Source organism: Protopterus annectens, chromosome 10.part0 (assembly GCF_019279795.1).
Source record: "Protopterus annectens isolate FY-2018-M chromosome 10.part0, PAN1.0, whole genome shotgun sequence".
In the NCBI taxonomy this organism is placed as follows: Eukaryota; Metazoa; Chordata; order Ceratodontiformes; family Protopteridae; genus Protopterus; species Protopterus annectens.
In genome coordinates, this window is record NC_056744.1 from 1,516,270,900 (window position 1) to 1,516,287,800 (window position 16,901).

A 16,901-nucleotide genomic window follows, 5' to 3' on the forward strand; every position below is an offset into this window, starting at 1 on the left:
GATCTTTATATTTTTTGAAAATAGATGACACATGAGAGTTTTCACATTACTTCAGGTATGTAAAACAGGGTACTTTTCTTTCACAGAAGGAGGGTTATATAGCACATAAAATATGTATACTGTAAATCAACATACATAGTATATGCGTATTTTCTCTTAATTTTCTATTTTCTTTCTCTCTCTTCTCTCTTTTCTCATTATTTATTTTAACTGCATCTTGTCTCCCTTTCTAAATTCTCTCCTATTTACTATACTAATATAGTCTGTATATATTTAATATATCACTATCTGTAAATAGATAAATAAGGTAGACTAATTGGAATAGTGAACTTAATTGTTATTACAATATTTATTAGATTAATGATAGTCACTGTTATGCTTATTGGGATTGGGGACATGTTAACTCTGAAATGTTCCATTCATGTACATATGTCCTTTGAATTATTTCCCTTTAGTATTAACAAATATATAAAAAAGGAGGGAAAAATATACTGTTGGTTAAGAGAAGTGAAGCTTTTTTCACATTCTATTTGCGTTGCCATAACAACAGTAAACAATTGCTGTAGTTTCTAAGGACACTGTGAATCTGTGAAGTGCATTTAGCCTCACAGATAACAAATAATAAGAAAAAGTAATGTTGTTGAGATAGTAGAATGAAAAACAACCTAAGCAAGGTAAAATAAATACATACTAGGACTATTTGTAAATATTTTATGATTTATCCTCACAGGATTACATATTCCTGGAAACACTGTTTTAACTTGTCAATTGGGATTTTCTATAGTGACCCTAATGCTTATAGTTATCAGTTAGGTAGACAACCATGTATTCACAATAGTCAGACATTCCTCCTAAGCTGTACTGAAGATATCTCTGAAGACAGTAATTTGTATATCTGGAACTGCGCTTTGATGGCTCGAATAAACATGATGGACTTCCTATGAGATTCTGACTGTGTCTTTCTTGTCTTCATCTTTGTGTGTCCAATTTGTTTTTTGGGCAGAATCCGTGTTTTCTGACCAAGGGTTGACGTGGGCACTTCTGAAAGTTCATTCTACTGTGGATTAGTGTGGGTTTGGTTCTGAGTTTGCTGTTTGGAAACAATTATCTGCGTCTAATAAGCGCACTGTCGGGTGCACCACATTTTAAAAGCTCTGTTACACTGTGGTACCACTGCAGCACTGCTTCCAAAGGGGTATTACTAGTGGCATTTTTTCCTCCCTACTGGGAGGCTTATACCCCATTCCCTGAAGGCTACTTCAAGGATCCATATTCCTGGAAACACAACTGAAATGTTCCAAAACTACATGTGCAGTTAAATGTAGCTGCTTGATTAAAAAGAATTACTCAGTTTAACATGCTGATTCCACAAGCTGTCTGCACTGTAAAAGTCACATTTTATACATTACTTGAAATTGACAGTCTCTAGAGCACATGAAAAGATACATATTACTTTTTGCAACATGTTATCTTTGCAGTTACCTCATACTCTATACAAACTCACTTGGCAACTGATAGCTATTCATTTAAGATATCAGTTTAAATAGTAAATGTGCCCTTGAAATGCTATTGATATTCTGACAAAATATAATCTGAACTGTAAAATGAATGACTTGAAAGAAGTGAAGTAATGCATAAAAATGTATATTCACAAGGAAGTATTGACATGTTTTAATCTTCCAGTTAAAATAGCTTACTGTCAACATTTTGTGATATCAGAAAGTTTGAAGAGCTAGGAAATTACTATTATTTGTCTTTATAATGATTATTAGACAGATGTTAGACTGCTTTGTTTAATGAATTGTGACACATGTTTATGAGGGAAAGTGGACTCAATTAGATGTTATTATAGTTATTAGATTAATGGTGGATACTGTTATGCTTAATGGGTTACGGGGCATGTTAGAGATTAACTCTGAAATGTTTCATTTATATACATACTGTCAGTTGAATTATTTCCTATAATATTAGCATAATATATAAAAGGAGGGAAAAATGTACTGTTGCTTGTGAGAAGTGAAACTTTCTTTACATTCTATCAGCCTTGTGAACTATTTCAGTTTTTTTTTTAACATTCATTGATTAGGAACCGCTATATTTGCATTGTCATGGCAACAGAAAAAAACTGCAGCAGTTTCTATGGACTTTGTGAATCTGCGAAGTGCATTTAGCCTCTCAGATAACAAATAACAAAAAAGTAATGTTGTTTCGCTATTAAATTGAATTACAATCTAAGGAAAGGTAAATTAGATAACTTAATAGAACAACTTGTAAATACTTTATAAATTACTCACAATGGACTACACATTCTTGGAAGCTCAACTGAAATGTCCCCAAATTACTTGTGAACTTAAATGAAACTGCCTGATTAATAAGCATAGATTACTTTAACAACCTGAATTCATAAGCTATCTGCTCTATGTATGCTACATTATATATGTCACTCGCATATGACAGTCTCTAGAGCACACGAAAAAATACATATTATTTTTGCAATATGCTATATTTGTACTAACCATACATTCTAAATTAACTCAATTGGCAACTGACAAGTTATTTATTTGAAACATCAGTCTAAATATTAATTGTCCCCTTGAAATATTGTTGCCGTTTTGACAAAACAAAACCTGAATTGAAAAAGGAATGATTTGAAGAAATGAAGTATTGTATAGATTTCAAAGACAGCTATTGACACTATAAGTAGAAATGTATACATACAACGAAAAATTTAAATGCTTTACACTTTTAGTTAAAATAGCTTATTGTTAACTTTTTGCTTTATCAGAAAATTTAAAGAGCTAGGAAATTATTTCTAATTTGTCTTTGTAATGTTTACTAAAGTGATGTTAGTCACTGACTTGTTTAATGGATTGCGAGTCATGTACAAGACGGACTACTGAATGTTATTTTTGTTTACCTATGTTTGCTGAACTTCTTTTATTAGTACTGATTTAAAACAAGGGATAGAAAGGGAAGGGAAATCTGTTTTTGGTCAGGGGAGGAGAGGCTTAAGAGTATTCTAACTGCCCCAAGAACTCTCTAACATGCTCTAAACACTAACTTACCTAAGGTAAGTCTTGTTTACCATATGGGTACCTACGCATTCATTCTAGACCTGATGTGATTACCTATTCTGGAAGCAGGAGGTGCCCTATGCAGGGTGGGAATTATCAGGTTGATCATAGTTCATTCTTAGACTATGCTTTGTTGTTGTGTTTTTTGGCTTTTCCCGGTTAGGGGTTGCCACAGCAGAACTCCGGTCTGCTAATGATTGGCAGTAGATTTTTATGTGCTGAGTTGCCGGCCCACTTGGCCCTGCCGCACAACCTTCAACAAAGGTATGCCCATTCACACATGCCTCCACACAGAAGATGCTCTAGCTGAGAATCGAACAGGACAACGTCTTACTGTGAGGCGACAACGCTACGGCAGCACTGCCACCGCTGCTTTGTAAATCTATAAATATGTAAAAGCACTACACATTAGAATGTGGGGCACCTCTACTCAGAGTCAGGATACCGCTGATAAGCCATGTCTTTTCATAAGTGTAAGTTGAAGTTGGCGAAGTGAAGAGTGGGAAAGTAAAGGAAGACAGTATACCTACAGTAAATTCATATTTCATTTGTAATCACTCACTGTCTCCTACAGAGTCCTTTTAGTCAAATTATTTTAGTAATAATCTATTTGTTGTTGGCTTATTTAGTGTATGGTCATCTGTTGCATTTAATTTATCCGAAATTACATATCTGACATGTTTGGGATCTCTTAAGGGTAACTAAATATTGGATATTTTCTAAGTCAACATAATAATTGTTTACACTATTAACATTCCATCCTGATATATACAATACTATACAATAATAATAGAATAATATAGAATTTCATATCTCATTTAAGAAAATTCTCCATATAATAATTTAACATGTGGAGCTCAGTTGATATTGTTGGTTAAAGGTATGAGTGATAATCCAATATATCTATCTTTATCTATTGGATTTGGGATGACTTTCATTTCATGTTTAATGGGAAATTCATATTTACTTGTATATGATACTTTAAAATTAATGTTTTATACAAGTACTTTTTTAAAGCCTGACCAGAATTTTACCCTACTTGTTTTTAAAGAAGAAAGAACATTAAATTGCACTCCCAAGTTTACACACATGAAAATAACATTCAATGTTATCAGAGAATATGGTATAACTACTATAATCAAAATAATAAAAAAAAAGAAGCAAGATGTTTCTTCCAACAATAACTTGAAATGTATTTAACATTATCATTAAATACTAATGGCTTAAATAATGCAAATAAAAGATCAAACCTACTAAAATATTTAAATCTAAATAAGGCACAAGTAGTATTTCTCCAGGAAATGCATTTTAAGACTAATGATAGCATTATTTGGAACCCTAAGGACTATATAGTCTTAGCTCAATCCTCCTATAAAGGAAAGACAAAAGAAGTATCAATTCTCTGGAAGAAAAACATAATCACTCCAAAAGTTATTTATAAATATGAAAACAAAGAAGGTCTACTTTTTGTTATAATTAAATTTAATAACAGAATATGGACCTTAGCTAATCTTTATTGGTTCCCAGGAATTGGAGCAGGAATGGTTAAAAAAACACCTAGATTTTATTTCCAACAATTATAAAGAACATCTTATACTGGGAGGAGCTTTTAATTGTACCTTAGAAGCTTCTGAAATCACCAAAAAGTCTTTTTGCATTGCAACTATTTCAAAATCCTTAAAAAGATAGATTGATTCATTTCATGTAATAGACACATTTAAAGTAAAAGATAAATCCTTATTATTTTCCCGTAAAGACCATAGATTTGGAACAGAAACCAGAATAGACAAATTATTCGTAGTTCAAGATTTACAAACAAAAATCCTCAACTTCTCAATAGTTTCATGCCCCTTCTCAGATCATGACTCTCTGATAATGAAGCTTCAAATAGAGTTTAAACCTTTAATTCTCTCAACTACAATTCCATCATATATCATGAAAATTAAAGAATTCAGACCCTGGATGTTGTCAGAACTACATTTATTTCTTGAAATTAATAATACAACAGAAATCAGTAAAGTCATGGTATGGGACTCATTAAAAATGTATTTATTTGGTAAGACCCTTAGCTGGTACAAAGTTAGAGAGCAGGAATCTGAATCATTAGACTTGCAAACCAGTCTCTTGACAGCAAAATCTAAAAAAAAAAATCAGAATTGTCCAGAAGTCAAAAAAAGAAATAGAGGAATTAAATAAAAATATAATGAAATTCTAACACACAAAACTTGTCTAGCCTTGGAAAAATTAAAAATAAACTCATTAGCCATCTCCCCCAGATATCTACATAACTTATCTACAAGAATTAAAATACAATCTAAAGCAAATAACATTAGTAGTATATATCATGAAAAGAAAGGGAAAATAAGTATCAGATATAGGAGACATCCTTGAAGCATTTCGGTTCCATTATATATGGGTCACTTCAAAAAAGAAGATTTAGATACCAACCAAATAAACTTAGATACAAACCTTATAAATATAAAAAAAAATCCAGAAAACTTAAAACAAGACCTACAAAAACCTATATCCTACAAAGAAATTGTTGACAAGATAAAAGAAAGTAAATCTAACAAAGCTCCAGGGATAGATGGTATAATTATGAAAATTTACAAACTCTTCCCTTTAACAGTAATCTCCCTTTTTTATAAAACTTTGCTAGAAGTCCAGTCAGAAGCAAAAATACCACCATCATGAAAATATTCTCTCATAACTCCAATTCTAAAAGATAATAAACCATGAGAACTTTTCACCTCATACAGACCTATATCATTACTGAATAACGATTACAAAATATTCATGTCAATCCTAGCTAACAGAATGTAAATCCCACTGTCAAAGACAATTAATAATGCTCAAACTGGATTTTTATATAACAGGCACACACATGATAATATTAAAAGGATACTTACTCTTATAGATTATGTAAATAAAGAAGATAGAGAAACACTTGTAATCAGATTAGACATAGAAAACGCCTTTGATTCCCTCAACTAGGAATATCTACTTAAAACTTTAGCATTATTTGAATGTCCCACTCCCTTCATCTTATTACTAAAAAACATATATATTAATAATTTAGCCTACATTAAATTAGGTCCTTTCACCTCAGAATCTATCTATATAACGAAAGGTACTAAACAAGGATGCCCCCTTTCTCCTATTTTATTTGCTTTGGCTATAGAAATACTTGCAGGAATAATATGCAATAATCCAAGAGTAAAAGAAATGGAAGTCTATGATCAGTACATATCTAAACTAATGCTTTTTGCTGATGATATTTTATTAAGACTATCAAACTCCAGAGAGTCATTAGGAGTGCTAGAAGAAGTAATGGAGAAATTTTATAAGCTTTCAGGTCACACTTTAATAGATCAAAATCAAAATTTCTTTTTTTAAAATAAGAAAAAAAGAACTACAAGTTACAGATAAATCCATCACAGGAAAACAAGAACTTACACTAAATTATTTAGGAATAGTATTTTGCAAAAATATAAATGAAACAATATTAATAAATTATAAAAACATTATTGAAACAATACAAATATATATAGAAAAGTGGAACAAAATTATATTAACTTTTGAAGACAGATTGCAATTAATAAAAATTGCCTTATTGCCAAAAATACTACATGTAGCATTAGTAATACAGCTAATTACTGAAAGATGCAGTCTTAAAGAAATAAACTAATGTTTAATAAAATTTTTATGTTATCCCAAAAAGAATAGAGTAGCTCTAACTCATCACATTAGACCCTGGAAACAAGAAGGATTGAACTTCCCAGAAATAGAAACATATATAAAAGCATGTGTGCTTAAAACTACAATAGATTGGATAAACCCAAATTATTTTGCCAACTGGAAAGAATTAACAATGACTATATTAACAAATGAATTTAATCTGTTAAAAATTTTAATAGTAGACAAATCAAATAAACCTTGGTACATACTATGCATAAATATACAATATAATATAACAAAACCTTCTAAAACAACACTGATTAATCTTTACATCAATTCCTTTAGGAAACTTATCAATGCAAGCATACTTCTAAAACTTTGGTTTGACCTTTTAACTTCATTTACCATCACTAAGAACTTTCCTCACAAAATATAGAGGGAAACAACCTCCTGGGAACAAAATGGATTCTTATGTTGATTACAATGTGTAAATAAATTAAATGTTTTAGATATACATATGATAAAAACTGCTTACAATATTCCAACACAGGACTGGTTAACCTTACAAAGCATTCTAATGTACACTCAAGATTTATGCAGATTAATTAATAATTCCTCATTTCAAGATATTCCAAATCTAATAAGTTTTCTGTATGAATTTATATATAATAGTTGTGAAAAGAAAAATTCCATTTCAAATCTATATAAAGAGTTAATAGCATGTAAAACAATTCCCAAACCATCCTACTGGCAGTTCTTAACAAAAGGTCAGTCATTGCAGTTAACAGAAGAAATTAAAACTAACATCTTACTATCAGTTAAGTACACCTCTAACACACAGTACTGGAAAATATTTAACTGGAAATACTTACATAGAGCATTTTTAACACCAGATAGAATTAAAAAGATCAGTACTACTACAGATGGTTTTTGCTGGAGGTGTGAAAAGTCAAATAAAGCAGACTGGATTCATATTTTTTTAAGAATGTAATAAAATTAAATCATATTGGAATAGAATCAATCATTTTTACGAGCTTTATTTAATGAATCCTTTGCCTTAACTAAAGCATCGATTATACTAAATGTAAATAGTAAATGCTTAACATACAAGGCCATGTCAAACCCAGAGCTGTTGGACATGCTACACTTAAAGAAATCCCAATCCCTCAGAGCTACACGCTCCAGGGATCTAAACCTTGTCATCACAATAAAGAAAACATGCTGGAGGGATAGGTTCCTGACCCAGAGACTCCCCAGACTCTGAAATAAATTGCCCATACATGTCAAGCAGAGTGCCTCTTTGGACCTCTTCAAGAGGAACCTTGACAATTGGATGGGAGAAAGGAAATTCACCCCAGGGATCACGTCAGTCGCCCTGCTAGACAGGGGTCAAGGAAAGTAAATAATGTGGGAAGAAATAGCCAGGGAATTGTTATGGCTAGGCTTGTATAGGCCCTAGGGCTGATAGCCTAGTACCAACCTATGAACCTATGAACCTAAATGAAAGCCCCTACCTGAATAAGACAAATATGTATTTGTTATGGACAATACTTGCCATATCTAGAAAATGCGTAACCAGAAGGTGGAATTCAAATACACCCCCGACCTTGGAAGAATTCTACACTTTAATGAAGACAACTATGTCGGTAGAAATAAAAGTCAAAGAACTACGAATCTATCCCAAGCCATTGGTAAATAATTGTTGTAAGAAAGTTATATCTTTGTTGGACACTCTGCAATAATCAATATTGTATCTCTGATAACTGATCTGTTATTTCTATATTTAAAAACATACAGTGTATATAATTGAAAGTCAGGCTATTGTAAATATTGTATATAGCTGTTTAAATTATTATGTAAATGTTATTTTAATTGAAAATAAACATTTTTTTGAGAAAAAAAAGAATTACAAGAAAAAATATTTTTTGACTTTTTTCTAAATGCCACAGACCTCTTTGATACTACATTCACGTTATCTTAAAATGTAAAGTAGTATAGACAACAAACATTTAAAATTTAAAGATTAGCATTTCAGTACTGTGATGCTTATGTAAATTTGTCACTAGAAGTGACAACTGCCTTTGAACTGTTGACTGATCTAATTGCTATGTTTTGCTATGAAAGGCATGGCTACATTGAAAGTAGCTGTGAAACAGTGTAAGTTCTCTTCCTCTCTGCAATAAAGATAATAGAAAAAAGTTTCACACCTCTCTGTCTTGTTTATAGACTACACATTTCCATGTGTATGTGGTATGTCATGCAGGTGTAGACAAATTACTCTGCAAATTATGTGAGAAGTTAAGTTTTACTTCCTTTGACACCAAAATGAGGACATGAAAGTTTTATAAAGTACGAGCAGGTTTCAGGTATCTACACACTAATGCAATCGTATTGTAGTCAGAAAGGCAACATAAGAGTTGAGGCTTGTCCAGTTCTTTACATTTTCTGATGTTGCTGTTGTGTTTCTTGCTGGCATGTTTCAGTGTAGTTTTGAGGCAGGGGGGTGGGGATTCCTTAGAAATTTTCATTATCTTCCTATTCTTATTATAAAATGTATTAATGCAAGAATTCCACAAGAGAGGTTTATTCTTTAATTCACCATTATATTTAGGACAAGCAGGTACTGACTTTTCTGTTGAGCTATTTATGTTCTGGTTAAAGTTAGAGGTGAATATCCACTGAATGACCCCATTTTTGTGGAGTTCGCTCAGGTGATGTGAAAAAAGGGAGCATGGCCCACAAACTCCATTCTCTTACCTCAGGGTTATCTGCAGGATGCCTGCCACTGCAGTCCACAGAACTGTATGGTGATCCCATCTTGATGGACACATTACAGGATTCCACAAATGTGGCATGGGATAGCTTTGACCAGTGTCCCTCGCACCAAGGATACAAGACTTCCACCTCCCCCACAAAAAGTGTAATTAGAAACACCAAAACTAGATCAATTTGAGCATTTTGGCAGCCTTTAAGATGATGCACATACAATATAGCCTAGCTATGTAACTGCCAGAGAATGACTCCAAGGAGACAGATAATCTACATACTGCTTTTTGACATCCTCTGCACTGTTATTGAGGATGCTGAACTATGCTACTCCATGGTTTAGTTTCATAAAGATCTGCTTGACCAGAAGAAACATGGTGTGGGGAGTTTTCCAGAAGGGGATGAAAAGTAGAAGCCAATAACCCTGGATGACACCTCCTTAACTGTGATGAGTCACATGGTCAGTGTAATTTCAGTATGGCTGAAGGCATATCTAGAATCTCAGGAGTAGTTATATGATACAGTGACATGCCTGTCGTTGTATCTCTATACTTGCTCCTGAGATACAATGACAGGCATGTTGTATGTCTACACCTGCTCCTGAGATATGACAGGCATGTCTTAGGCTTGCATACTTTGTGGGCGATACAGTTATGGTGTTTATGAACTCCCCATCCACCCCATCCACAGGTGTCATATGTTCAGTGAGGAAGTGAATAGGCACTTCAAGGATACGGAGGAGGAGGACAAAATATTTTATAGCTGTCAGACTTGAGGTTTCAACCTCCACAAAGGATGTTTTCTAGAACAGAAATAAGCCAGCATTGGATGTGGTTTTGTCATTCCCACATCAGCCTCACCAAGGGGAAGTAAGAAAAGGTCAATTCAAGGACTCCTTCAGTAGGTCGGTAACAGTCCCTCTTTTACCAGGGAGTATTGCTGCTACCAAGGAGACCTCAGGCTATTTTTAAATGGCCATTAGGACTTCTTAAACATTCCTTGACTGCTGTGCTGTGGAAGTGGTTAGGTGTAGAGTGATCCTCCATGTAACCAGGTGATTCAAGTTCTCATGGGACAAATGTGTAAGGGATGTTATACCCAGAGATTACAAGATTACCTTTTCTGACACATATTCCAGTGTGCCCAAAAGTGCAAGCAGATCCAGGCTGTCCTTAGAAGAAGAGCCATAAAATAAGTCCTTCAGAAGCAAGGAGACTATGGATGCTATTCAGGATACTTTCTGGGCTTAGTCCAGCCATGTGGTGAAGAAGGATGAAGCTCTTGCATTACCCTACTGACCCAGTTGTGACTAGCAGCACAAGCACTGGAGGGAATGGACTGGGAGGTGGGAGTGAGTGGCTGATTCCAGCTCATCCATCCTGGGGAGAGAGGGGCTGCCTAGGCATTTTCCAATGGCAATATTAAGAGCTGGACATACTCTGCCCTACAAGTGGTATACTAGGTGGTCAGGATTTTGCACATGGGGGGGGGGGAGTTAGGGAACACTCACCTCTGGCCAATATGGCACTTCATTGTCCCTGAATATGGGTTGGATTGAGCCTAGGGGGGCTTAGATGGATGATATAATAGATGCAGTGAACTGATAGCTGTGGGGACGGGGAGCAAAAAAAAAAAAGATTATTTTTTGGTGCCAGAAAGGCACATGTCTTCAGGTGCATTTCTGGATCTCAGCAGCCTGAACAAATTAATTCCAAAACAAGAGTTCCATATGGTCTCAGAGTAGATAGCCCTTTCATATCTATCAAGAGGTAATTGGATATGCCCTTTAGGTCTTCAAGACATCTACCTGCACATCAGGATTGTCGAGGAGTTGAGAAGGTATTTGCTATTCCAGGTGAGAATCAGTTCAGGCATCTTTCCATTGGTCTCCAGTCAGCCAAATGTGTAGCAATAGTAGCAGCTCAGCAGAAGATACAAGGAAACAAAATATTTCCCTGCTTAGATAACTGGCCACAATTTTAGAAGAAGCAATACACAGGCAGACAGTCTGACTAATTTATTCCATCAGCTAGGACTCATCATCAATATAAACACATCACAAACCACAACATCTCAGTGCTTAAGCTTTTGGGGTTACAACTGGAATACCACCTACTGCAGAATATTTATAGAACAAGACAAGATTACCAGCCTCAATCATGTAGTTCATCAGTTGTTGCTGGTAGAGGAGGATTTAGCATTAATTTTCAGATTGTTAGAATGAATATTAGCTACTGTTTGTATAATGCTTATGCACAGCTACACATGCATCCACTACAGTGAGCCCTCAGACTTCAGTGCCAGCAACATGAGTAACCACATTCTCTCAGGACAGCTTTAGCACAGTGGTGCATGCAGCATGTTTAGTGGTAGCACTGTACTCCCAAACTAGTGCTCACCCTTCATACCCACTTAAATGGATGCTACATCCATGGAGTGGGAGGGATTTTCACGGGAAGATACATCCATTCATCCACAAACTTTTTTCCCATTTTTGCACATAGGATTGGGGTTTCATTGCAACAGTGACAATCATCTTGAGCAAAGGATTACACCACTGGGTGGCTGGTTCACGGATATTAGTTCCATCAGGATTTGCTGCTCTACTTCAGTGTGTTGATGCTGACAGCAGCTTTGGCAGCCCTTCAGTAGTTTCATAGCTGATTAGCAAAGATCCTGCTGCAGTCTACTCAGACAGGTGAAGCAGTCAAACTCTGGGCCTGGGCACTCATGAAATATCTTCACTTAGTGTCTGTACACATTCCAATGAACTCTAGTGTCATGACCAACATATCAGCAGGGTCCTTTTCCTACCCCAAAATGTGATCTCTAGATTAGAAAATAGCACCCAGGTTGTTTTGTAAGTGGGGACAGACAGTGATGGATATGTTCATGCCACCATTAAATGTGAAATGCAAGGAGTTCTTCTATCTTATACCAGTCCTGACTTGGTGGTGAGAGATGCTCCAATGGAACATGGCTGGAGGGCTTGCTTTAATTTTATACCCTTTCCTGCATAATCCTCAAAACAATCCTCAAGGCCAAGACCACTTCTGACTGAGCCTGGTGGCTGCCTTCTGGCCAGTGCACCCAGTTCTTTTAGGATGGCCCCCTTGGGCTGATCCCCTATAGAGAACTGGTGACTCATCCACCATGGGATGACCACCCAAAGATTCACTCTCTCAGATTGCCTGTATGGCTTCTCCAGTTCTGCATATAGCAAATAACCCAGACTTCACTGACAAGAGTAAAGCAAATTATGTTAATTTCTGACTCTTCCATCTGGGAAAATATAAAGAAGCAAGTAGAAAGAGTTTCTGTAGTAAGCCAATAATGAAGAAATTCAGGCAAAACATGCCCCATTTCAACAGATGGTAATGTTTGTTTTCTTCCTCATCTCCCATTCAGTCCTGGTCATCAGTGCATCCCAGTGCCCCCATCTTCCATCATGTGTACCTATCCTCCTAATCACCCCCCTGGACTTTTTTCACTAGAGTTGAGGCCAGTGAAGATCCTGAGGTTATTCAGGGACCATACAGTATTCTGTTGCTGTGGAGGGTTATCATGACATACTATCACCCCCCCCCCAACCCCAGAAGTCAGCTGATACATCTGGGAGCTATTCCCCTCTGTGGACAACACTGGTACCAGGGATCATATGCAAGAAATGCCCAAGTGATCACCCCTCCTGGGACTGCAGTCCCATCCCTCTCTGCCCATACCTCAGATGGATGAGTAATAGGTGTTAATATTCTTGATGAAGTTGTTCAAGGCAGGCTTTAGTTATTCTTTCCTAAAGGTTCTCGTAGCTACTATGTCCAGTTTCTGCCAGAGCCATGTTCATCCCTGTTTAACAGCCTCTAAGGCAAGTAAAGCATCCCTCAGAGGAGTTTATTATTTAAGGCCACCATTCAGAGAACTTTTTCAACCTGGGAATTATACTTTAAATTGGAAAAATTGAAAAAAGAAACCCTTTGAAATGGAAACAATTTCTTTCCTACAACATCTTACTTTTGGTAATAGTGGTCTAGGCAAGGAGAAATTTAAGAATTAAAAGCCCTGTTGAACAATCCCCCATTTGTGATTTAACACAATGACAGGGTTATACTCTGTACCTGTCCTTCCCTTATGTCAAAATTAGTGATAAAAAGAGCATTCACTCTTCTTTTCTAAGCTGTCTGTATAGAGGACAATATGTAGTATGCTCCAATGTGTGGACAGGCCTGGTATTTTGAGATTATGTATTAGCCAGACCAAAGAATTCAGGAAACTGGATAAGTTATTATGGGTATCCAGTATCACTCTTTCAGGATGGCAGAATGTGGCACAGTCTGCGAGTTATGTGACAGAGAACTGGAAATCCCCTATGGCCATAAAAGTCTATTCATTCAGAGCAATGACCACCTCTGTGGCATTCTTTAAGTATGCTTTGTGGATGCCATTTGTTTAGCAGTACTTGGATGAAATGAACTCCTTTTGCCAAGCTTTGCAAGCTATATATTACTTCCAAAGCATGCACAGCATTTAGGACTGCTGTAATTAGAGGCTTGTATTTGTTATGCTTCAACCCACCTAGAGAGGTCGGGGAACTCTGTTGTGCCTGTTACTAAGGGTAGACCACTTCTTCTCATACACAATCACTAACATAAGAAGTGAGACATCTTCGGTAACAGTTTTTTCCTTCCCTGGCAGAGACAGTCATGACACCTGGACCTACATGCTGGCTACAACAGACAATAGCTAGCATTTCTTGGTTCTAAAAAGTTCTTTTGTGATTTCTGTTTGTGATTCTAATGTCCTACAGGACACATTGAGTGCACCAATACAGCACTGGAGTGCAGGGAACACAGCAGCATGTTAGGAATGTATGACGAGAAGTCTCTGAGTATGTGGCATTCGGTGAGTGGTCCTGGTGCATGTGATACATAATTCTGGATGTTACCGAGGATGTCTCACTTCTTGCAGATCTGTTATTATGGTATGTAATAGCTTTCATTTTCCCTTACTATTCTCTTTTCTTCTTACTGTGCATATCTCTGTGTAAACTAGTGTACTCTTATCAACTCTCAAAGTTTTGTAGTGATTCATTATAGAGGATAATAATAGTATTCCTTTACGTAGAGTTCATAATGTAGTACAATATCCACTATGCACTACAAATATCTTTACTAGTGTATGTATTCCTACTGTAAGAAGTTTAGTAACCTATTGTCAACCTTGTAATAATTGTATCTGTGAGACTGTATTACTTTTTCTTAATGTGAATTACTGTGTAACCTGCTCCTTGTATTACTTTGTAATCTTGTTACCTACTTGTACACACCTGGCTGAGCTTGAAAATGGTCCACTTGGATCAGTGCTCTACTACAATCAACAATTACATAAAAAAGAAAGAAAGAAAAAGAAAATTAAAAAAAAAGAAAAACTGTAGTTATGAAAAGATGACTTGTGAGATTATGCTTAAAAATTCTTGCTTTATTTCTAGAACACCTGAAACCACGCTGAGTGTTATCTTTATATGTACACTTCCAGTTAAAAATAAAGTTCTCATGAAAATCTTTCTAATCTCACGTGAATATGTATTTTTAATAGACACTGCTTTTTCCAGAGATACTAGTATTGCCTCGTCAGGCATCTTTTCCAGTGGAAGACTCATTAACAGCACAGTATAGTTATAGTATTTGAAGTCATAGTTTGTGTACAAAAGAAAATCTGAACTACTATAGATGCTAAACTGAAAATTAAAAAAATATATTAATCTAACATTTAAAATGATACATAAAAATTGCAGGGTTACTGACAGCTAAGATATTGAAATAGAGAGACAAGGAGAGCCCACACCCCACACTTTTTTTGAAACTGCAAAGTGTTTTTTAAGTTGGCACTAGAACTGAATGTGCTTCATAATACTGAAGGCAGCAGAATCAAGGACCATTCTGCAAAAAAGTTATATATTTCCTCCATACTGGTGCTTCAGGTTATTAACTATTGAATGCACATTATGATGTAACGGCAGTATTCTCAAGCAAACAGACAGACATGATCTCAGAGGTTTTGGATGACTCTTTAAAGGAAATAGTGTGCAGCTTGTCATGGACAAACATTAAGTGTGACAATGATGCAATGGATGCCTGGAGTAAGGCTGCATCATCTAGCAGAACTATAAGAAGGCATAGCTGCTTTAGATTGCAGCTGAGGCCAGAGGACATAAAAGGTCAACTGTTGGAGGCAGTTTAAGAACACTTAAATGTTAAAGAAATTTTCTCTACAGCTTAAAGCCGTGGAATCAGTGACTGTGTTTTAATTTTTCCATTCTTAGACGCATTCGACATTTCTTTGAAATACGCTTCACTGAATTTTCTTAATTTCTAATCTTGTCTCCATCTCATTTGATAAATCCAATAAAATTACTCTCAACTGACATGTTGTGCTCATTTGGACTTTTTGTTCCCTTATTGGGAAATAACTAATACAGAGGGGGCTTTAGTCCATGCAACCATTAGAGTTTTTCTCATTTTAGCCCTTACCCCTCCATTTAGTGGCTGATGCATCCACTCACAGACAGAAGGGCTTTACAATGCTTTCCTCCGTGAGCACAAACATTCCTGTACATGCCCTGCAAAGGCTACAGCAGTGCCAAGTGCATATCTCTGGACCATGTTCTACATGGAATAATAGTTGCTGGCAGTCCAGTAGGTCAGACTACCTCAATCCCTCAGGCCAGGCAAGCTGGCATCAGCTATTTAATCCTAGTCTTCCTACTCAACCCTGTAATTGATTGCAGGTTATTTAGGTTGTAGTTAGAGCTTCATCCCTTTCTACTACAGAGCCCAAGTTCCACCTTAGCTTGAACAACTTTGTGAGTGCCAAAGCTGAGGATGCAAGCTACAAAATTGATACATCCCCCCCCCCCAGAAGTTATAAGTTTAAGCTTTATCCCTTTCACATTTTCTCATGCGCCAGAACCTACAAGAGAACTTCCTCAGAAGCATAAAGCCATATAAATGAATGCTGGTAATAACTTGACTAAACAGACTAGTGTGGCTGAAAGAAAGTTTAAAATGGGCAAATAAGTGGAGCAAACACAATCAGTAACCAGCCAGCAAGATCATAACCAGAAATCTCACAATTATACTGATTTAGGAATTTGATCAAAATCTACTTCTTCAATGACCCATCAAGTAGAGGGGGACTCTGTTTCTCATTCTTCTGATAATAAAGCACGTGGAGTGACTTTGACAGTGAAATCTTTTATAAAGCTCATGGAGAGACTTTGCCAATGAAACTTTTTCCAAGTTTCCAAAGGAAAGTGCTTGAGAGAGAGAGAGAGAGAGAGAGAGAGAAAAGCACAGGAGTTAACTGGAAGAATTGTGTGTACCTTGG